The sequence below is a fragment of the Apium graveolens genome, chromosome 5, assembly GCF_009905375.1.
Source record: "Apium graveolens cultivar Ventura chromosome 5, ASM990537v1, whole genome shotgun sequence".
Classification (NCBI taxonomy): domain Eukaryota; kingdom Viridiplantae; phylum Streptophyta; class Magnoliopsida; order Apiales; family Apiaceae; genus Apium; species Apium graveolens.
This window is the reverse complement of record NC_133651.1, coordinates 64,952,602-64,971,811: the sequence shown is the minus strand read 5'-3', so window position 1 is coordinate 64,971,811 and position 19,210 is coordinate 64,952,602.

The following is a 19,210-nucleotide window of genomic DNA, read 5'->3' as shown; positions in this document are numbered from 1 at the left end:
TGTTGCGGTGGAATCAAGACCAACACATGCCAACTTATGTTCTTTATTTCTCCAGACATTTTTCTCTGCTTCGGGGAGATTGAGCTCTTTGCAATCAAAATTCAGTTCAACATCAGATGGCTCCCAATGTTCAAGGGGGAATTAGATTTCTGTGGAGATATAGGATATTTTTCAGGGTCAGGAACCATATTCTTAAACTCACTCTCGTTGTGAGGAGACGCGTCCTTATAAGTAGACACGTCATGACGAAGGGACACGCCCTGATCATTTGACGCGACATCATCTGAGATGATCACCCGAGAGGTTGGTTGGTTGGTTGGTTGTGGGGATGATCTCATCATCGTTCCAATCTTCTATAGCTAAGCTGGTTTTGGCTTATGGAGTTCTCTTACGTTTCAATTTCCTGCTCCTTGTGCTTAGAGGAATATCATCCACAAACTCGGTACTCGAGTTCAACATAATAGAGCTCTTTGACTTAAGTTCTTCAAATACATGTGCCTCTACCTCAAGGAACGAAGTAGTCCTATGGAACACAGATGATTTAGGAGTGAAGGAAATGGAAGGTGGAGAATAAATTCCAAGGCGCTTGTTGAAGACCTTGAATGGATGGAATGGAGAAGAAGAAAACGCATCCTCCAGCTGAAAAAGGAAAGAAAAAGGTGATGAGGACGCGTCAATGGTTTAAAGAAAAAGATATACGAGATAAAAAAAGAGAAAAGAAGAAAAAATAAATAATAAAAAATAGACGAGTCCCCAAGAAAGGTACGACAAGATATATGACTAGAAGGATGAAAATCCCCTGTGAGAATATAGAAGTTAGTTAAAAAGGTTAAGTACATTGCATGACGCATCCTAGATTGAAGTCGCGTCAATGTTATCTTCATTGCCACAGAATAGCCAATATTTATTAGGGTATGCAGCAAGCAAGTAAAAGGACGCTACCCGTATGATTAGATGCGTCAAATTTCTTAATTCCGGCGGAATTTTAAGACGCGTCAACCTTCTTAATTCCGGCGGAATTTTAATCGATTATAATCGATTTGGGGAAAAATTCTAGGTAATTCTAGAAACATGTAATTGAAGATCACAGGAGCAAAACATGATATTTTTTTGTGGATATACATATATATATATACACTATTATAACGAAGAACAATTGTATAAAATTAGAAGGATACGAACAATTTTTTGCTTATTATAGACTATTTGCTCGCTGAAATTAAGAAATGAAGAAAGATTTACATACCTTTTGAGTTGGGAGAGTGATTGAGTTGAGAAAATCAAAAAATGGATGGGAGAACGACCATATTTTTTAAACTTGAAACTTTTTTGCTTGAACGGCGGCAACGGCGGTTGTTGAGAAAGAATAAAGTGATGATTGGTTTTTATTTCGGAGTATTTATAGGGAAGGGGTCATGGTGACGTGTATGACAGCTGTCACACAACGGCTATAGAGCAGTTTATTTCTGGAGAATACGCATACAAAGAAATAACACACCCATAACAGAGGACGCGTCCTAATGTTTAAGGGGAGAAAGTCCAAATTTTTACTTGTATTTTTGGAGTTAAAATTCCAATCTTGTTCCTAACTACGTTTGGAATTTAGTGGTAGTTGTATAGCCAAAATTTGGCATTAGATCGGTTCGGGTCAAAGATGGATCAATTAAAGTCAAATTATGGTAAAATAATGGAAATTAAGTTTTAGGCTGCAAAGGAGACATATAGGACGCGTCATGAGCTTGTGGACGCGTCCTCCATGTTTGGAATGCTTAATATGAATGTCTCATGAGTGATATGGTACTGACGCGCCCAAGGATGTGGGACGCGCCCTGTATTGGTGAAGAGGCAAGAGATGAGTTGGGTGTTTAGGTAAGAGAGGAAGCATGTAATCCAGAGGGTTAGGACGTGTCCTGTCCTGAAGGGGTGCATGGCATAAGAAGAGGATGCGTCCTATGCTTGAAGGATGCATGATCTGGGACAAGTTTAGGACAAGGAAAGCATGGAAAGAGGAATATAGATTGTTTTTACTAATATATTTGTTGCAGGTAATCTCTGAAGAATTTCCTTCTTGAGTCAGTCAAGGAGGGGGATGTCCGTGAAAAGTTTGAAGGCCTCCAGGGGTATGCCTGATGATTGAAGGCCTCCACCTTTATTCAACGGGTGTCCTCGTTGGGGATGCGGGGTAAATATTGGTATGTGCTTTGGGAGCTCTGCTCTTGTATTCAACGGGTGTCCTCATTGGAGAACTTTGGTGTCATCTTGCACTTTGAACCCAAGAGCTTGGAATCACCTATCCTGTTATCTGGTGGGTTATCCTCATTCAGGGGACAGAGACGCGTTCGGCATTTGAGGTGAACTGTGGTTATACCTGCGTTCGTAAATCAAGGTAGATAGCTATAGTGGAGTGTTATCCTTGTGCAGAGAGATACACTATCTGTGAAGTCCTACGATTACGGATGAGTCTTGGGCCTTCGCGGTTGGGCCTCATAGTTGGACATTCCTAAAGCAAGCGGAAGATAGATTCTGGAGGGACTTCTACCGGGCCTAGGAATAAGAAGTCTAAGCCCATTAGATTTCTTGTTCCCCAAGAACTACGTCAGACTTGATCCCTATATAAAGGGTACGTAGGCACATTGAGAGGGGTGAGAAGTTGAGAGCTGATAAGGAGCCACCACTTACCCTAATCAATTTCAGCCACCAATTAACGCACAACCATCACACACCGCTTGATTTTCCGGCAGAGAACCACCGTCACAGATCTTGATTCCGGCGACGAATCTCAAACTTTGTTGATACCAGATTCCTCTATCAACACGCTCCTAAACCCATCAAAGCGAGATATCATCGAGTTTGAATATCCTGCAATATTACTCCTTAATTGATAATGCATCCAATATGCCCGACAGGAATTATTCTTATCATTCACTAACATGTTTATAATGGATTATGTAGGATGGTTTCATATATGTTACATTTTACTTTATGTTAACATTATTATATTTAGTGATTATTAATTAATCCATATTATATTTGAATTGGATGAATTATTTTGTCTAAATATATGCTACTTTACTATCCTGCATGTTTTATTTGATTCGTACTCAGATGGATGTTTTGTTTGATCCTTACTCAGATGGCGCTTCATGCTTTGTTATAATAGAGCTAATAGAGGTGGCTATGTTTACCAAACAACTTTCAAAAAAGAAGCCTTAAGGCCAAGCAAAGGATAGCTTCATTAGTTTACTTGATCTGCTGGCCGTTTGTTAATAAAACTTACTGTATTTGCGGACTTCTTTTAGCTGTCTGGTGGAATTAAAATAGGGAATGATCGACTCTCTCCACATATATCTTACAATTATTGAGTATGTGGTTTTTTCTTTCCTTCAATTTTTCTATTCACCACAACTAAAATTTTTTCTTTATACATTTCTCTAGTAAAATTAGCGAAAATAAAATCAAGGAGACAATAGAAGTTGCCTTTATTGACTGATTTTACCACCACTTACAAATATCAAACAACGAGACAATAAAAAGAACTAAACTGGAAATAAAGAGAAATTTTATTTGTTGTATGTTTTGGCCAGATTTTCACCCGTTAGGACATGAAGATTACTAAACATGACGACTGTAGTATAAAGAGTTTCTACAGACACACAAGGAACCAACGGGAACAGCCGACATCAACTACAGTCGACACGACCGGAACGGATCAGTTGAACGGGAATGGAACAACAGCTAAACTAAGTCAAATAACAACCCTTAAAATAGGAGGGAGGTTAAACTACATCTCCTATTTTCCAGCAACAAGCAGCAAGGATGTGGCTTAATTGTAGCAACCGTGGGAGCTATATGAGGATTGTTAAACAAGATAAAATGGAGAGATAATCATTATCTACATATACACACACTTACACAATTTTACTTGGAGGAGAATCTCACTTCATCTCCTACACCCACTCTCTTCAATACCCACACATTATATATAAAAACTCCATACATTATCTACATATATCCATAACATATATACTTCTACTTACACAAAAACACTACTACTCTCTCTACTACCTATATATACGTAATATCACTTGAAAATGATTCATTAGCCAATTTACATTCACATATACTTTATCATCTACACTCATTCACTTCATTACTCACATATCCAATGAATCATATATATTAATAGTTATAATTCATACATTATCGACAACAGACAGCCTTATTATACATATATAAACTACAACACTTCCAATACTCAGCCTCTATATATATACACAATAATACACCATATAGATAATTATCTCCTCAACCGACGAGTAGACTACACAGCCGACGAGTACATGCACAGATGACGAGTAGGAACTGCACACTCGACACGTCCAAACAACACATTCGACATGTCCAAACTACATACTCGACACGTTCAAACTGCCATTCGACACGTCCAGACTGCATTCTTGAAGAAGGAGCTTATCGTTATGTTCTCTTATTATTCCATTGGTTGTAATCACTTGTAATCATCTTGATATGAACTTAGTGGAATCATTTCGGTTGGGTATCGTCCCACCCGCGGTTTTTACCCTTTCACAGGGGGTTTTCGCGTCACCATTTGCTTGTGTCGATTACTTTTATCATTCTTATTCTTACTTTCTTGCTTTAATTAATTAAACACTAAATCGTATTAGACTTAGCTTTTAACCCGCAAATTTTGGTAAAAACAATTGGCGCCGTCTGTGGGAAACTAGCTAAAAGTCTATACAATTTTCAACTTGGGTGACGATTCTATAAATGAAGGTACGATGACAAATCAAGGTGGTAAAGTGGTTATAAATGGGGACATGGCTTTATTCGTTAAAAAGCTTCAATATGACATAGAATTTCTTTATTTAGAAAATGATGCACTAAGGACGACTAAACGTGGACGACATCTACGATGATGAAAAACAAACCATGAGGAAGAAACTTTTATCATCGACCTTGAGGTTCCTAAGTTACAAAAAACGGGATTATAAAAGGGAATTAAGACAAATAAAGGAAGTTGATGACACACAAGTCGAAAGGTTGTTGTCTTTCATGAGTATGGGAGTGAGGTTATTTAAGTGTCAAACGATAATAGGAAAACATAAATATTTTTACAAAGACATACATATTTTGATGAGATCCGCATACTGACATGAAGTACATCCAAAGATGATGTTCAACTTCATCAATTTATTGACATGAAGATCAATACGATGACTGAGTATAATTTGGTGACATTTCTGGAGGTGTCCAACGGCTCCAACCTGTCTCAAATACAAATTTGACATGAGAAGAAACCAACAACCCGACGATAAAAGCCAAAACACCCACTGGTTGTCACGGCGATTCTAGAAAACTTGGTCAAGTTTAACTTGATGATGGGGGACATGAATGTCGTAATTGGACAGGGTGTGACACCAAAGATAGAGTTCAACTTGATTAATTTTCTGATGAAAATAATGGACTCCTTCGCTTGGGAACATGAAGACATGAAGGGTATCAACCCTGACATGATCACACACAAGTTTAATGACAAGTCAAATGATGCACATGTCAAATAGGAACTGAACATAGATTAATTAGTAAATGAAGATATAGATCACACAGACTTGACATTATTATCAACGTGACAGTTGGACATGAACTCTTGACATGATGATCGACATGACGGCCATACACAAACTCTTCACATGATGATCGACACGACGGCTAGATACAAATTCTTGACATTTTCTGGATGCATAAATGGTTATAACTAGATTCAAGTTCATCCTCCAGATGAAAAGACGAAAACTTTCATAATGGATAGGGGCATTTATTGCTACTTGGCCATATTATTTGGCCTAACGAGTTTTGATGCGAGATTTAAATGTCTTGTCAACAAGATGTTTAAAGCTCATATTGGACCTACAATGAGACAACTCCTAGAAATTTAAAATTGGGCACATTCAAGAAAATTATGGAATCTTACTCATTTTGATCGATGAATGTCATTGGATGAGAGGCCTGCAAGTTGTCCAGAATTGACAACAAACATGTTCCAAAGAATCAGACTTTTCTCAATTGGAAAGCATACTACAAGTAATCTATTTTCATGCTTCTCTGTCATTTCTTTGTTATTCCAGTTACTTTTAAATAAATCATTAGAACATTATGCTAGCTGTCTTCACTCTCCTGAACTTGATTTCAAATGTTATCTTTTACGTTGAATTAAATAAAATAGATTTGATACCTATAATATCATCATGTTGTTGTGTTGATGAATTTCATTAGATGTTTGGTTGACGTTTGCCATGATACATTGATTCACATTCACTAGTGTAAAGTGGGGAACTCAGTACTCTCTCTTGGCATGTTATCACTCACGTACTTATTAATTATATTTAGATCTTTCATTTATGCATGTTATTCACATATCACGATGCCATGTTGATTCTTGTTATTTTTTCATTCAAACTTTATAAACATGTATTAAACTCTTAGATTAAGCATGACATAGAGAGACATAAATATGTATATCTTGAAAGGAATATGTCCTAAGTCCAATCATGTATTAGGATTTAGGAATAACTTTTATGTAATCTGTTTTGATTTCATTGATATTAATAAAGACTTGTTTTATTTTTATTACGGGCTTTATCTATTTAAGTGTTTAAATAAGATATACCATAGTTTAGAGTAAAGCTTTTTATGGATTATGATGAGATCATAATAGTGAGACCTAAAAAGATGATAACTCTAAACTTAAATAGTTCCTGGTCATAGGATTACTAACTGGTAATTAATAATCCGCAAAGATCGGTACATACTATGCTTGCTTCATTATGAAGGATGTCTGTTCTCATAGACATTTGTGTGGTGACACTATAGCTAGTATGTAGGTGCTTATTATAGAATAAGTTCACTGAACATGACTCGCACAGCTAAACAACTGATGGAGTTCACTCACGTGTCAGCAGTTGTTCACATAGTGATAGTTGTACAAGTATCCTTAGACTTGCGGTCATCATAGTCATCTTGTGTACACTGAACTATGTTTTGGTTTAGTTCTTAGTCTCCAGGGACAATTATTAGGGCTCTTCTGGGTATAGGAATTTGTACACGAAGATAGTGTATGATCAATAAAGGATCTACCCCTTCCAGTGAAGGAAGCGAATGTTCAAGGCTGATCCACTTATGCTAGTTCAGGAATCTCTGCCCAGAGTGAATGAAATTAGAAAGGAGTTTCTAATTTACATAGAACTACGCATAGTAAATGGTAAGCAAGTGATTGAATTAGATAAGCTTGACACGAGATCCATGCCTTGTATTTAATCAGAACATTGTAGGGTAGAAGGAGTTTATTGTACGGTAACTATTCACTGACAGGTTCTTGGTATTCTAAGCAGTGAATTCATATTATCCGGATAGTCGCGATATGTTGAGAAGTATCACTCACGATGTAGAATAAATGTGATTAATTAATTAATCATATTTAATAAATTAGAGAATTTATATAAATAATGATAAAATAATTTTATTATTATTTATTTCTACTACCGGCTTAATATTGAACCTACAGGGTCACACCATAAAAGGAGAATGATTTTATGGTGGAGGAATTAATTAATAATGGCTAATAATTATTTATTTGTGAAATAAATAATTAATTGGCAAATTTAATAATTGATTAAATGAGATTTAACTGATTATAAATTAATTAAGAAAAGTTCTTAATATTATTAATTAAGGATTTAATTTTTGGAAATTAAATCAAGAGAGAGAATTATTTCTAATGTGTTTAGAAAAAGGATTAATAATTAAAAGGTGTTTTAATTATTAATGAGAATAATAAATGGGATAATAATAATAATATTTATGGGAAAATTTCAGCTGAAAATTTTGCCTATAAATACACTATTATAGACCCTATTTTATTCCAACCCACATCGAAACCCGAAAACCCATAAAGTTTGGAAAACCCAATTCTCTCCACCTCGTTCCTCCTCCTTAACATCGTTTTCTTGGTGGATACCGGTGGAGTGCTTCACACTTGAGGAGCAACTGCTTAGGATCTCTGATCGTTGTCTCCGAATTATTTTTAAAGGTTAGATTCGATCCCTCGAATTTTTATTCACGATTTATATGCTTTTATTTGTATTTTGTATGTGTAAAAGTGTTTTACCATGACCCCGCTGTGTTAAAAATCCAACAATGGTATCAGAGCATAGGTTGTATGCATATAGATCTGTGGTAAAAATTTCAGAATATTATGTGCTTGTATGAATTAATTATGAATTTTACAAGTTATATCATGGATTAATTTTGTCTGATGAAAAATCATTTCTCAGAATAATTTTGAATGTTGATCTGGGTTCTACAAGTGTTGTAGATCGTCTGGGTATTTTTTTCATAATTTTATGATGTATAGATTTTTTATTATGAATTTTTGAAGTTCTTACAATTAAATTCGTAATTAAATAAAGTCATATATATATATAAATAAACTGTTAGTATATATATATTATGTATCTGCACTGCTGTGGTTTCTGTACTCTGCTGCACGGAAGCAAAGGTACGGCTGTACTGTTGTGATAGTCAGGCACGGGAATCGAGAATACTGTCAGGCGGCTGCAAAAAAAAAATAGGGGTGTCACGCATTCCGGGAATGCGTTACACACCTGTGGCGCATTCACGGAATGCGTTACACCCTTTAATGGCTGAAAAGGGGTGTAACGCATCACCGGAATGCGTTACAGGTCCTGTAACGCGTTCCTATAATGCGTTACAGCCCCTCTGTTGATTTTAAAATTGATTTTCTGGGAGTTTCGTAACTCCGTTTTGGGCGTGCAATATACCGTTGGATTCGTTTTTCTGAGAAGGATCTAATGGAGTGATCAATTTTAGTTTATATAAAAGTTTTGAACTGTTTATATTTCCATGAAGTGTTTTAAAGCTGTTTTTGACTGTTTTTAAATGCTTCATGTGATACATAGAGATGTATAATGCTTAGACTAATGTGCTAGATGATATAACATGCCTACCTTGATGTTTATTCATGTTTATATATGTGATATATGCTTAGTTTATCATGTGATGATAGATTTAGGTGAACTTAAATAAACATAAGGCGTTTGTTAGACAACTATTATAGTGAAATTGTTTCATAACCTTAATAACAATATTATGAATACAATCATGAGATTCTTGTGTTTATGAAACACGTAATTGAATATGAATTTTCGATATGAGAGAAAGGATGATTCTGTCAACAACAAATTTTTATCTGTATGAAAGGGTTATTAAGTGACGCCTCTTGACAATGCTCCACCCGATCTGGGAATCATCTGATTATTGATTATTGATTTGAAATATTTAATTTAAAAGGAAGAATCTCTTTATAATATGATTATGATTGTAACGTAATATAATCCCTCTAAAATTAAATAATATCAAGTAGTAATTGGCCAATGACACAACGGGCTTGTGTCGGTCATAGCCTTCCAACATGATAGAAAAGTAGTTCTTATTTTTGAATCATTGTCGGTTCGTGCTACAGCTGAGGGCTTTGATTTCGAAATAAGAAATACTTGTCTATTACATAAAGATGTGTACATTGAATAAGAATCTAAAGGTCGGTATGTGCTACAGCCGTGGGCCTTTGGGGACTGATTCAACTGTACGGAATGTTGGGTTTGACTTGACTTAGAATATTGAGTTTGTCGTGCTACAGCCGAGACTCAATTATTCAAGAGGCTAAAGTTTGATTAAGGAATAACATGAGATGTAATTGACAAGAGTTGTCTGTCTATTGAACATTGCATGGCGGTTCGTGCTACAGCCGGGGTTGTGTAATGGAATGTAGGATCCCTATTCCCACTAGCATTATGAATGCTTAATTTTTCACGTAGGGGGTTGAATAAATTAGGAAAACTAGTGGGAGCCACTTATGAATAAAGACCCGATTCATGTAATGTTTTAAAATGAAATCGAATATTTGCTAAGTGTTGTTATGTGTTTATCATTTATAGATTTACAATATACATTATGTTTTCTGCACTATCACTCAGGAGCATACTAGATGCTCATAAATTGACTGGTCCTAATTATGCTGACTGGCTTCGAAACTTGAGAATTGTTCTCAGGATTGAGAAGCTGGAATACGTGATTGACTCACCTAAGCCTACTGAACCTGCTAGTGATGCACATAATGATGAACATGTTGTGTATCGTAAGTGGATAGATGATGCAAATGTTGCTCAATGCATCATGCTAGCTTCCATGAACATTGAGCTACAGAAGCAACATGAGCATATGGATGCTCACACTATCCTCATGCATCTACAAGAGTTGTATGATGTGGCAGGGAGGACAGCTCGATATGAGATATCGAAGGAGCTGTTCGGTTGTAGGATGTCTGAGGGATCATCTGTGAATGACCATGTACTTAAGATGATCAATTTGATTGAACGTCTTGGACAACTTGGTTTTGCCATGGATGGGGAGTTGAGCCAAGACTTGGTCTTGCAATCGCTTCCGAGTTCGTTCTCGCAGTTTGTTGTGAACTTTCTCATGAATAAATTGGATGTCAGCCTGCCTGAACTCCACAATATGTTGAAGACTGCGGAATCGAATTTTCCCCCTCAGAAGAGTTCTGTTCTTCTAATTGGTGAAGGTTCCAATCCTAAGAAAAGGAAGAGGAACTCTTTCAAGAAGAAGAAAGTAGGTGAGAAAACGCCGGTTCCACCAAAAGCTGAAGACCCTAAGAGCAAAGTTGTTTGCTTTTACTGTAATAAGGTGGGGCACTGGAAGAGGAACTGCAAGGTTTACCTTGCAGAAATGAAGAAGAAGAAGGGTAGTGAGACTACCGCTTCTGATTCAGGTATGTTCATGAAAGAAGTGAATATGTCATTAAATCAAATTTCTACTTGGGTATTAGATACCGCCTGTGGTTCTCAAATCTGCAATTTATTGCAGGGACCAAGGAGAAGTAGGACTCTTGAGGAAGAGGAGGTGATTCTACTGATGGAAATGGAGCAAGAGTTGCTGCTGAAGATGTAGAATCATTTCATTTACATATGCCTATGGGCAAGACTATTGTTTTAAATAATTGTTATTTTGTTCCCTCGATTGTGAGGAATATTATTCCCATGTTAGACTTGGCTGGATTTTCATTTATTATTGAGAATAATGAATGTTCTATTCTTAGAGATAATATTCTTTATGGACGTGGTACTTTAAATAATGGTCTGAATATATGTGACATAATTTACTTCAGATTGAACAAACTAATAAAAGAAAAGGGATGATGAAAATCTCACTTCTTTGTGGCACTGCAGTCTCCATTTAGTAGACATGGAGAGAGGGCTGCAAATTTGCTAGGAATGGTACACACAGATGTATGTGGACCGATGTCTACGCAAGCCATGGGTGGATTTTCATACTTCATTACTTTCATAGATGATAGATCTAGATTCGGATATGTGTTTGATGAAACACAAGTCTGAAGTCTTTGAAAAGTTCAAAGAGTATATGTATGAAGTGGAGAAACAACCAAACATAGTATTATAATTCTTCGATTAGATCGAGGTGGTGAATACTTGAACGGAGAGTTTCTGGATTATCTCAAAGTAAATGGTATAGTCTCCCAGTGGACTCCTCCAGATTAGTATCTGAAAGGAGAAATCGAACTTTGTTGGACATAGCTCGGTCCATGATGAGCTATGCAAATCTTCCAGTATTCCTATGGGGTTATGCATTGGAAACCTCAGCATATTTACTGAATAAGGTGCCTTCCAAATCTGTTCCTCAAACTCCGTATGAGATATGGAAAGAAAGGAAACCGAGTCTTAAACACGTTAAGATTTGGGGATATCCAGCTTATGTCAAGTAAGTTGACCCAGAGAAGCTGGAATATCGATCCGTAAAATGTAGTTTTGTGGGATATCCTAAAGAGACTTTAGGGTATTACTTTTACACCGATCATCGGGTGTTTGTCTCCAAACATGCTACCTTCTTGGAAAAGGAGTTTATCCTTGAAGGAAACAGTGGGAGCAAAATTGAACTTGATGAAGTTCAAGAAGCACAAACTACTACGGATCAAGTGGAAACACCTGTTCTGACTGAACAACCTTTTGTGGAACAGCCCATTCATAGATCAGGGAGAGTGTCTCGCCAACCTGAGAGGTATTATGGCCTTGTCATTGAGAATGACAATGAGTTGTCGATCATTGATGATGATGACCTTGTAACCTATAATGAGGCTATGAATAGTGTTGACTCAGAGAAATGGCATAGTGCCATGAAATCCGGAATGAAATCTATGTATACGGGATACAAAAGAATGATTAGAGCAGATGGCCAGGTGGAGACCTTTATGGCCAGGCTTGTGGCAAAAGAATTCAAACAAAGGCAATGGATTGACTTTGATGAAACCTTTTACCTGTAGCCCTGTTATAATCAGTTCGGATTTTGCTTACGATTGCTGCTTACTACGACTATAAGATCTGGCATATAGCCAGATGGTTTTCTTTCCAAGGGAAATGAAAGCCTAGTATGTAAGCTACTGCGAACCATATGTGGTTTAAAGCAAGCTTCTCGAAAGATGGAACATTCGTTTTGATGAGACAATCAAAGAGTTTGATTTTATCAAAAACGTAGATGAACCATGCGTCTACAAAAGGGTTAGTGGGAGCGCGGTAACATTTCTTATATTGTATTGAATTAGAGTTGACACACATAACAACATAGCAGACCCACTCACAAAGCTACTTTTTGAAAGTCACTTTGATCGTCATAAAGACAAGATGGGTATTAGATACCAGAGTGATTGGCTTTAGTACAAGTGGGAGATTGAAAGGAATATGTCCTAAGTCCAATCATGTATTAGGATTTAGGAATAACTATTATGTAATCTGTTTTGATTTCATTGATATTAATAAAGACTTGTTTTGTTTTTATTACGGGCTTTATCTATTTAAGTGTTTAAATAAGATATACCATAGTTTAGAGTAAAGCTTTTTATGGATTATGATGAGATCATAATAGTGAGACCTAAAAAGATGATAACTCTAAACTTAAATAGTTCCTGGTCATAGGATTACTAACTGGTAATTAATAATCCGCAAAGATCGGTACATACTATGCTTGCTTCATTATGAAGGATGTCTATTCTCATAGACATTTGTGTGGTGACACTATAGCTAGTATGTAGGTGCTTATTATAGAATAAGTTTACTGAACATGACTCGCACAGCTGAACAACTGATGGAGTTCACTCACGTGTCAGCAGTTGTTCACATAGTGATAGGTATCCTTAGATTTGAGGTCATCATAGTCATCTTGTGTACACTGAACTATGCTTTGGTTTAGTTATTAGTCTCCAGGGACAATTATTAGGGCTCTTCTGGGTATAGGAATTTGTACACGAAGATAGTGTATGATCAATAAAGGATCTACCCCTTCCAGTGAAGGAAGCGAATGTTCAAGGCTGATCCACTTATGCTAGTTCAGGAATCTCTGGCCAGAGTGAATGAAATTAGAAAGGAGTTTCTAATTTGCATAGAACTACGCATAGTAAATGGTAAACAAGTGATTGAATTAGATAGGCTTGACACGAGATCCATGCCTTGTATTTAATCAGAACATTGTAGGGTAGAAGGAGTTTATTGTACGGTAACTATTCACTGACAGGTTCTTGGTATTCTAAGCAGTGAATTCATATTATCCGGATAGTCGCGATATGTTGAGAAGCATCACTCACGATGTAGAATAAATGTGATTAATTAATTAATCATATTTAATAAATTAGAGAATTTATATAAATAATGATAAAATAGTTTTATTATTATTTATTTCTACTACCGGCTTAATATTGAACCTATAGGGTCACACCATAAAAGGAGAATGATTTTATGGTGGAGGAATTAATTAATAATGGCTAATAATTATTTATTTATGAAATAAATAATTAATTGGCAAATTTAATAATTGATTAAATGAGATTTAACTGATTATAAATTAATTAAGAAAAGTTCTTAATATTATTAATTAAGGATTTAATTTTTGGAAATTAAATCAAGAGAGAGAATTATTTCTAATGTGTTTAGAAAAAGGATTAATAATTAAAAGGTGTTTTAATTATTAATGAGAATAATAAATGGGATAATAATAATAATATTTATGGGAAAATTTTAGCTGAAAATTTTGCCTATAAATACACTATTATAGACCCTATTTTATTCCAACCCACATCAAAACCCGAAAACCCATAAAGTTTGGAAAACCCAATTCTCTCCACCTCCTTCCTCCTCCTTAACATCGTTTTCTTGGTGGATACCGGTGGAGTGCTTCACACTTGAGGAGCAACTGCTAAGGATCTCTGATCATTGTCTCCGAATTATTTTTAAAGGTTAGATTCGATCCCTCGAATTTTTATTCACGATTTATATGCTTTTATTTGGATTTTGTATGTGTAAAAGTGTTTTGCCATGGCCCCGCTGCGTTAAAAATCCAACATATCTAATATGCATAAATTTCACCTTAGATTCACAAGTAGTTGTTATACTGTCATGGCTTCGTCATATGATCACAATTTCTTGTCATCACGTCATAATTATTGAATGTTGTCGTATTAATCAATCAACACCTTGTGGCCAAACATAAATTAGTTTGTGCGTGACTAATCAAAGTAATTTATGTTTGAACATATTTCGTGTCAGGATGTTATTTTTATTCTTATTTTTGTTATCTTTGTTATGTCATATCGAAATGTACTGATTTTACGATCAATGAATGATACTTTTGTCATGAGTAATATGCTTCTAAATATATACAGTGTATAACGAATTCAACATGATGTCTCTATACATAATTAGTACATGCATAATATCAAGAAGTTAAATAAAATACATGTGAGAAAGTATGAGTCAGATGTGTACGAGGTAACCGAAAAGTGACAACCCACGAGCCTACGTAAAACCAAAACTATAGTATTACCTTCATGATGACTATGAACATAAAATACATGAATGCGCAACATTGAGGAGGACAATGCAAGTACTCGTCAAGAAAGGCTACTTGATAAAGAACATGTCGAGACGTAAAAATGAGTACGACAAGAGGGAGACGACACCTCCTAAATGACTACCTTCACATTCATGCTAAAAGAAGTCTTTAAGTACATCAAATAAAAATGTTCATATTCACTTGGCCATGCCATCTAAGATAAAGAGTGCATACAAACCTTTTCGATGACTTATTATTTTAATGAAGACATGAATTATAGGAACACGGTTGATCACGTTGAACACTTGACTGAAGCTCTTGTGTTGACATCTCCAACATCATTCAAAGACGTCCAAATATTGACTAACTTCTTGGAAAAGATTTATTTAAAATTATTAAATAAGTGCGGGTTGTTCCACAACATACTACAATATAACAAAAGATTCCATCGGATGGAGCAACATGAAGAAGCCTTCACACAATTAAAGGAATACTTGACAACTATGATCTCACAAGCCCTGATGATTTTGTGGCTCATTTTAATCCAAGTCTTTTGACACAACTGAACGAAAAAGTAAAGTAATACATGACAGCTGCCAATGTCAATGGACATGATTGAGACTTGTCTTAAAATTGTCACAAGGGGACACCAAAGTGTACTCTATATATCGTGACTTTAAGAACAAGAATTACAAGAGACATGGAATATGATTCAAATGATTTGTGATGCTCTAAAGCCCTTAAAAGAGACAACACTGACATTGTTATGATCAGTTATGATCGACGCATTCAGTATGTAGTATGCAAGTAATTGATAGTTTGAGAAGGCGAAAAGCGATCTGTATTGCATTGCCCAATATTTTAGAGAACATCTACAAAAGTTCTCATGCAGATTCAACAAGGAGAAGATGACCATACACAGTTGTGACATGACCACAACCATAGAGGCATTTGAATGATGACCAACAAAAGATTCACACCTCAACGATGAATCGATAAAGTAACACTGCAAGACAGTGAATGACATACACCCTAAATCCATGATACAAATTAGACTTGAATAAGATAGACATGAAGATTCTAATAATGACTATCACTTTGGTATGAAGTCGACGAAAGAGACTACAAAGGCGGGGAAAACAAGGAGGGAAATACGTCAATTCTATGCTAAGGCGCACGACATGTTCACATATTGACAAGACATACACATATAGAGACAGAGTAAAAACTCACTAGCTTATTGGCAGATCCACATATTCACACGATGGACAATACAACACATGAGCACGAATTGTTGAAACTTCTGGAAGCATCTACTGGTTTCACCCGATTCGTTGAAACCTGTGTACAAAAAGAAGGCAACAACTGTATCACGGAAGGATGCATAAATCTGAATGATGACATGAACTCTGAAAAATGGTTGAACATATCGAACACTTCACAGAAGATTTTGAGCTAACATCTTTGAGACATCTCCAAACGAGTTCCCGAAAGTTGGAACGTAATCCAGTTAAAGGCTTATGATATGTAACGTCCTTGTGCAATTTCTCTATTACGGTATGTTCCTCTATGAACTACTTTCCTCTTTGTTATTTATTTCAAAAAGTATGCAACGTGTTTGCCTTCGATAATACATGATATCTTCTTTGCAACCTAAATGTTTTATGTGAAAGATTATTTGATTATACATGTTTAAAACAACATATGTCATATATGCTTATCTATAATGCTTTATTCGCAATGTCTTTATAGAAATGCTAGACCTAAAGTGGGTTATTTATGTCTTGCATTTCGTTAAGTCATATGCATTATATATCATACATAATGCAAATACATGACGGATATGACGCACAGGGAAGTACCCCCCACAGTAGATGAAGGGCTGAGTATCCTGACTCTACTACTTTGAAAGGACTGATCATCCTACTATGATATATCGACAAGGGAAAACCCTTACCTACATAAAATAGAATGAGGGACATAATATCCTGATTTTTTTATTTTTGACATATAAACTACGAATATTAGGTGAGCTTCAAGAGGGAAAGGCCTCTTAGCCACTCTACGAGTGCATGCACCGGCGTATTATAACAAACAATACAACTGACATAACAATTCACGACACGTGTTGTAATACATAATGTTAAACACAAAAAATAAGGACACTTCATAATAGTTATTCAATTGACATAAAGTGAGCAGACAAGACTCACTATGACAATTCTTTCACTATCTTGAGATGATAACATGACTACGATATAATTGTCAAATCGAATACGTTGACAAAATACTCATTAAATGAGAATATATTTTCTCTTGGTAAACCACGTTTGTATGTGGTCTAAAGATCATGCACTTTACAATTACCTTACGTCCATAAGGACTTTAAATTATACTGCAATACTATATCTGGTAGACGTGTACAACGAGGTTATGACTAATTGTGTAACATCGATATTGTACTTGAAAATAAAAATATTGCATGATGACAATCACCAGAAGGAAAATCTTTTAGTTTATACTATAAAATGATTAGTTTTGCTTCAACTAGAAAATTACAGCATCAACGGAGATAAACAAAACAACAAAGAGAAATCAAAATGATGGGTACAACTCTGAGACTTCATTTCAGCATTTTCACTACCAAGGTTATCAAGATCGTCTGTCGGGAAGGCATCATATGGGAAAGACTCATTATAGATCTTCACTGTTTCAGCAATATCCCAGGATCTCCATTCCCCTATATATCTTCAAAATTGAAGCAACCCGCTTTGGTGCTACACGAATCTTCTCAGCACAGTTGGCTTCTTTGGGCTGCAACAATAGTGACATCAAGTTAGCTTATTCTCTAACTTTTGCACTTTCATATCAAGTACGCTTCATGTTGGACTATTGTTATATGTTTCGCATATTCTCCACACCCTAAGAGCAACGACTTCCTTCAAACGAGATTAACGAACATGGCGAGCGAGTAAAGTATCTCGAATAACATATGCATATGAAACGAAAACGAGTACAATTAATCAACAACATCATGCATACTACAAAAATGAGGCAACAAGTATAACGCCCAATAATTTGTGATAAACGAAGAACCTAAGAGTACACACACATGATGATTCTAAAAACATTGCAATATGACAATAACTTGGATGCAACTTTACGTAATTCCAAAAAACCGAGAATGTAAACATCATGGAATGACATGTACAATCACTGGACAACTCATCTACGATGAACTAGATAACAACAAGCACATCTACCTGTAAGTCTACTCGGCAAAATTTGATTACTTCATGAGGAAAACAAGTCAATACGAAGGTACATCAAGACAGCAAATGCACGACCTAAGAAGATCAAGGCACTACAACGATAGATAGAGAAAATGCACATAAAACTTGAGCCATAAGCCGAACAGATGGACTATCAAATCAGATTTTCAAGACAAGAGTACTCCAAAGAAGTTAATACAACATTCCTCTATTAATCAACAAGTATGAAAGTTGTACGCGTCAACCTCACAACAACTTGATATGCAGTATTTCGCGTCCCGGTAAGAGAAGGAGTAAATCTGAATTCAAATCCACTAAAGTGTGTTTGAGAGTGAACTATCCTTTGAAGATGATGTTATGAAAATCAGAATTCAAATCAACATGCAATAAAAATAATTTTATTGGGTGTTGAGTACTCCCAATAAAATTAGGGGCAATTGTTGTGGCCAGATTTTCACCCGTTAGGACATGAAAATTACTGAACATGACGACTGTAGTATAAAGAGTTTCTGTAGACACACAAGGAACCAACGGGAACAATCGACATCAACTACAGTCGACACGACGGGAACGGATCAGTTGGACGGGAACGGAATAACAGCTAAACTAGGTCAAATAACAACCCTTAAAAATAGGAGGGAGGTTAAACTACATCTCCTATTTTCCAGCAACAAACAGCAAGGATGTGGCTTAATTATAGCAACCGTGGAAGCTATATGAGGATTGTTAAACAAGATAAAATGGAGAGATAATCATTATCTACATATACACACACTTACACAATTTTACTTGGAGGAGAATCTCACTTCATCTCCTACACCCACTCTCTTCAATACCCACACATTATATATAAAAACTCCATACATTATCTACATATATCCATAACATATATACTTCTACTTACACAAAAACACTACTACTCTCTCTACTAC